The sequence below is a fragment of the Macaca nemestrina genome, chromosome 4 (assembly GCF_043159975.1).
Source record: "Macaca nemestrina isolate mMacNem1 chromosome 4, mMacNem.hap1, whole genome shotgun sequence".
In the NCBI taxonomy this organism is placed as follows: Eukaryota; Metazoa; Chordata; class Mammalia; order Primates; family Cercopithecidae; genus Macaca; species Macaca nemestrina.
The window spans coordinates 142,998,100-143,003,993 of record NC_092128.1 but is presented as its reverse complement, the minus strand read 5'-3'; the positions used below and the strand labels follow the sequence as shown (position 1 = coordinate 143,003,993).

The following is a 5,894-nucleotide window of genomic DNA, read 5'->3' as shown; positions in this document are numbered from 1 at the left end:
ACTCAAGCTATCCTCTCGCCTCAGCCTCTGGGGTAGCTGGGACCACAGGTACGAGCCACCATGCCCATGCCCAGCTAATTTTTGAGTTTTGTAGAGATGTGGTTTCATCACACTGCTCTGGCTGGTCTCAAACTCCTGGGCTCAAGCCATCCGCCCACCTTGGACTTCTCAAGTTTCGAGATTACAGGTAGGAGCCACCATTGCCCCGCCCTGTTCTCTTTTACACTGGTTTATTGTAAGGGCCTCCAGTTGTTTTCCTGACTTCTAGGCTTGCTCACTTCGGCCTGTCCACTGAAGCCAGAGGAATTCTCCTAAAAGGCAAATTTGGGTCAAAATAGTTCTTGATTAAAACCTGCTGGTGACTGCCCATTGCCTTTAAGACAGAGTCAAACTAATTTGGCCACAGGGCCTGGTAAGAGCTGGTCTCCGCTCACCTTCCCAGTTTTATCCCGCACCACCCTCCCCATATCCCTACCCTCCAGCCACATGGAATGTAAATTTCCTTGGGGGACTTTACTGGTCCTGCAGGAAACCCTCTCCCTACCCCCATCATCACTCTTTCACTCTCATCGTTGCTCATCTTTAGCCTCAGCCGAGATGTCTCACCCCACTCTCTGTGATGCAACAAGAAGCTCCTTGGGAGCGTTTCAGTCCCACTCTGAACTTCTGTCATGTGCTTATCACAGTCTGGTAAGTGTTGGCCTATGATTCCTAGATTAGTCCATTTATCATTGCTATAAGGAAATACCTCAGGCTGGGTAGTTTATAAAGAAAAAAGGTTTATTTGGCTCACAGTCCTGCAGACTATACAAGTAGCATGGTACCAGGCCGGGCACAGTGGCCCACACCTGTAATCCCAGCACTTTGGGATACTGAAGCAGGAGGATTGCTTGAGCCCAGAAGTTTGAAACCAGCCTGGGAAACATGGTGAGATCTTGTCTCTGCTAAAGATAAAAAAAATAGCCAGGCATGATGGTGCACTGATGCATGCCTGTGGTTTCAGCTACTTGAAAGGCTAAGGTAAAAAGATCTCTTTAGCCCAGGAGGTCAGGGTTGCAGTGAGCCATAATTACACCACTGCTCTCTAGCCTGAGTGTCAGAGTGAGACCCTGTCTCAGAAAAAAAAAAGCATAGTACCAGCATCCGCTGGTGAGGACCTCAGGAGGCTTCCTCTCATGGCGGAAGGTGGAGGAGGAGCCAGCATGTCACTTGTTGAGAAGAGGGAGCAAGGAAGAGAGGAGGAGGTGCCAGGCTCTTTAAACAATCGGCTGTCACGTGAACTAGTAGAGAGAGAACTCACTCATTACCATGGGGAGGGCACCAAGCCATTCATGAGGGATCTGCCCCCATGACCCACACACCTCCCACGAGGCACCACCTCCAACATTAGGGATTTAAATTCAGTATGAGATTTGGAGGAGACAAGCATTCAAACTCTATCAATTTCCTGCTACCCTATACGCTCTGCGAGGGCAGAAATTGTTTTTTTGTTTTTCGTTTTTTTTGAGAAGGAGTTTCACTCTTGTTGCCCAGGCTGGAGTGCAGTGCCACGACCTCAGCTCACTGCAACCTCCACCTCCTGGGTTCAAGCGATTCTTCTGCCTCCGCCTTCCAAGTAGCTGTAGCTGGGATTACAGGCATGTACAACCATGACCCGCTAATTTTGGTACTTTTAGTAGAGACAGGGTTTCACCATGTTCATCAGACTGGTCTGGAACTCCTGACTTCAGGTGATCTACCTGCCTCGGCTTCCCAAAGTGCTGGGATTACAGGTGTGAGCCACCGTGCCCGGCCAAGGGCAAAAACTCTTATACCTTGTTCACTGCTGTTTCCTGGGCACCTGTTATACTGCCTGGTATATAGTAGGAGCTCCAGAAATTTGTTAGGGCCTGATGTGTTGGCTCAAGCCTGTAATCCCAGCTCTTTGGGAGGTGGGGGCCAGAGGATTGCTTGTGCCCAGGAGTTCAAGGCCAGCCTGGGCAACATAGTGAGACCCTGTCTCTAGAAAAAATAATAAACTTGCCAGGAACGGTGGCTCACACCTGTAATCCCAGCACTTTGGGAGGCCGAGGTGGGCGGATCACCTGAGGTCAGGAGTTCAAGACCAGCCTGGTGAACAGGGTGAAACCCCGTTTCTACTAGAAATATAAAAATTAGTTGGGCATGGTGGCACGCACCTGTAATCCCAGCTACTCAGGAGGCTGAGGAAAGAGAATCGCTTGAACCCAGGAGGCAGAGGTTGCAGTGAGCCTTGATTATGCCACTGCACTCCATCCAGCCTGGGCGACAGAGCCAGACTCTGTCTGAAAAAAAAAAGAAAAAAATAATAAATTTAGCTGGGTGCGATGTTACATGGCTGTAATCCCAACTACTTGGGAGGCTAAGGTGGGAGGATCACTTGAGCCCGGATGATGGAAGCTGCAGTGAGCCATAACGAAGCTGCAGTGAGCCATAATCATCCTGCTGTACTTCAGCCTGTTTGACAGAGGGGGACTCTGTCTCAAAAAAAGTAAAAAAAAAAAAAAAAAAAAAAAAAATAAGGAAATATTCATTGGGAAAATAAATAAAGAGTGAACAAGCAAAGTGTCAGGAGAGTACTGTGAATGTGGGTCATGTCAGTAGAGTGTAAGGACTTGGGCAGGAGCAGTTGGACTTGAAGAGCAGGTTGGTGGAGACCAGGTCATTCTTCGTAAGCAGTTTGCCCTGTAGCGTGTAGATCAAATATCCCACATTGGCTGCTGGCGACTGAACTGGGCTTCCTGTTTCTGTGTTTGGTTTGACCATCACAGTGTTGAAGAATTATTGAAGTGCAGTTTGCAAGGTTTGAAAACCTTGCAGTTTGTGCAGTTCCCCCTGGTCTCCCACATTACTCCGGCCTCATTCCCTCGTGTAGGTTGCCTGACCTGCTGAGACCTGTGTTTGCTATCCCTGCAGATCAGTGGGTAGGAGGTGATTTAAGGAGGAAGATTTAATATATGAGTTATAGAAAGATAAGCCGGGAACGGTGGCTCAAGCCTGTATCCCAGCACTTTGGGAGGCCGAGACGGGCGGATCACGAGGTCAGGAGATCGAGACCAGCCTGGCTAACATGGTGAAACCCCGTCTCTACTAAAAAATACAAAAAACTAGCCGGGCGAGGTGGCGGGCGCCTGTAGTCCCAGCTACTCAGGAGGCTGAGACAGGAGAATGGCCCGAACCCGGGAGGCGGAGCTTGCAGTGAGCTGAGATCCGGCCACTGCACTCCAGCCTGGGTGACAGAGCGAGACTCTGTCTCAAAAAAAAAAAAAAAAAAAAAAAAAAAAAGAAAGATAAATAGACTAAGTGCAGTGGCTAAAGCCTGTAATCCTAGCATTTTGGGAGGCCAAGGCGGGAGGGTTAGTTTGACCCAGGAGTTCAAGAGCAGTCTGGGCCACATAGTGAGACCCCGTCTCTACAAAAAAATTAAGAATTAGCCAGGCATGGTGGCATTCACCTGTAATCCCAGCTACTCGGGAGGCTGAAGTGGGAGGATAGCTCGAGCCCAGGAGTTGAAAGCTGCAGTAAGCGGTGCTCTTGACACTGCACTCCAGTCTGAGTGACAGAGCAAGACCCTATCTCAGAAAAATAAAAAAAAAGCAAGAAAGAAATAGATCCAGCATTGGTGGGAGTGTGCTTTAAAATTTTTTTTTCTTTAAATTTTTTATATTCTAGCAGGCTGGGTCCATTCTCTCCTCTTTAATTTCTCAAACACAAAGCACCCTGCCAGAATCTCAAGTTGGATCTGCAGTAGGTCACCATTAACTCAGCAGCCTGCTATGTTGTGAGTCCTCATGCCAGGAACTGTGCGGGATACAAAATGTAAGAGAAGGCTGGAATAGAGCATCTCCAGGGGAAACGAGAGCCAGAGATACGGTGGTGCCTCATGGAGACATCCAGCTGGTGTTTGGTAGTGCCTTGTGGAAAGGCTGTACTTTGGCAGAGTCTCCACATCTGCAATGTGGCCTTTAATATTATAGGTCCCCAAACTCCAGGTTTTTACATTCCCTGCATAGGTCAGGGTCGTAGGGAGTGAATCAATCATCCTAGCAGAACTCCCTGGTTTTTAAGGCAGGCATTCCATTTATTAATTGACAAAGGAGGCATATTTCTCCTTTGGCAACCTGATGATTTAGGTCTTTTCCCTAGAGACTGCCTTTCCACATAAATGTTCTTGGAAAACTAAGCAGAGGATGAGGGAAAGGCTGTGAACAAGCTTGCTGGTCCCTCCCTGTCCTAAAAAAGAGCATACCTCTTCTGTAACCAGAAGACTTTTCACTAGTCCAGGCTGGGCAGACTGGGACAAGGGGGTGTGTGTGCGTGTGTTGAGACAGGGTCTCACTCTGTCACCCAGGCTGGAGTGCAATGGTGAGATCGAGCTCACTGTAGCTTCCACTTCTGCAGCTTTCACTTTGATCCTCCCACTTCAGCCTGCAGAGTAGCTGGGACTATAGGAATGTGCCACTGCACCCAGCTCGTTTTCTAATTTTTTGTAGAGATGAGGGTTCACTGTGTTGCCCAGGCTGCTCTTGAACTTCTGGCCTCATGGGATCCTCCTGCCTTAGTCTCCTGATGGGCTGGGATTATAGGTATGGACCACCTCAGCTGACCTGCGGTGGGTTTTCAACAATGTGATTCCTCTTTTACAGAACCAGCTAAGCTGAAGATTCCCTTGAGAACAAGGGCAAGCCTGTGGTTTCATGGCCTTTCTTCCATTTGTGGTTCTTGCCAAGTGGAATTTAAGTGACCTCTTATCAAGATGGATAAACCCAAGTTTCCCAGTGCTGGAATATAGAAAACGGATGGACAAGTAAGTCCCACTCAGCACCCATAGCCCAGACATGGGGACCTCAATACACCTGGGCCCCAGACATCACCTTTCATTGTGGGTAGCTCAGAGATGACACTTTTGGTTGTTAAATGCCCACTGGCAATATTTTATATAACAGCAAGTGAAGGAATAAATAGTCACCCAAACATTTTCTGTTCCCAATTCCAACATTAATTGGATGAGATGATTATTTTGTGAAGAATTTTCATATAGCACAGTCCTGGCCAAATCTTCAAGTAAACAGAAAAATTCTATTAAAAAGTCAATCTTCTGTCTCACTCTGTTGCCCAGACTGGAGTGCAGTGGTGCAATTGTGGCTCACTGCAGCCACAACTTCCTAGGCACAAGCAATCCTCCCACCTCAGCCTCCCAAAGTGCTGGAATTATAAGCAGACAGCCACCATGCCTGAAAGCTCAACAATTTACATCAAGTGTAATAAGAATGCTCATGCCCTGTGACTCACAGTAATCTCACTTTTGGAAATACCATCTTTGGATATAATTCAACATAAACAAAAGGTCATATGCACACAGTGAAAATCCGGGTGTAATTTTGTTTCTCTTTTTTTTTTAAAAAAAGGAATGCTTCACAAATTTGCATGTCTTTCTTGCACAGAGGCCATGCCAATCTCTCTATTGTTCCAACTTTAGTATATGTGCTACCGAAGCAAGCATGAGTAATTTAAGATAGGGTGGTTACATGGAATAAGGAAGAGTTATGGGGAATTTAAAAATCTGTGGTATTTATAGGCACCTAGTAACAGCTCAGTAAATATTAGCTGCTACTTTTATTATTTTTATGTTAATTCCACTCAATTAAAAACTGGCATTAAAAATTACCATTGTCGAACATAATGTATCCTACAGTATAATTGTAAAAACAGATATAATTTGTCCCTTGGTATATGGGGGGGATTAGTTCCAGCTCCCCCGTTTCTGTGTACACCAAAATCCACCCATACTCACTGCAGCCTAGAATTTTCAGGTTCAAGGGATCTTCCCATGCCAGACTCCAAAGTAGCTGGAACTACAGGTGTGCACCAACACC

The 5,894-nt window shown here is 46.9% G+C and overlaps 1 non-coding gene across 1 annotated transcript; it reads right to left on the bottom strand.

Moving 5' to 3' along the window:
• Positions 1-5,417: 5,417 nt before the first annotated feature.
• LOC112423964 (U6 spliceosomal RNA) lies at positions 5,418-5,521 on the bottom strand. The gene has a single exon (XR_003014575.1). It is a non-coding gene; the product is annotated as a U6 spliceosomal RNA (small nuclear RNA).
• Between the last annotated feature and the right edge of the window lie 373 nt (positions 5,522-5,894).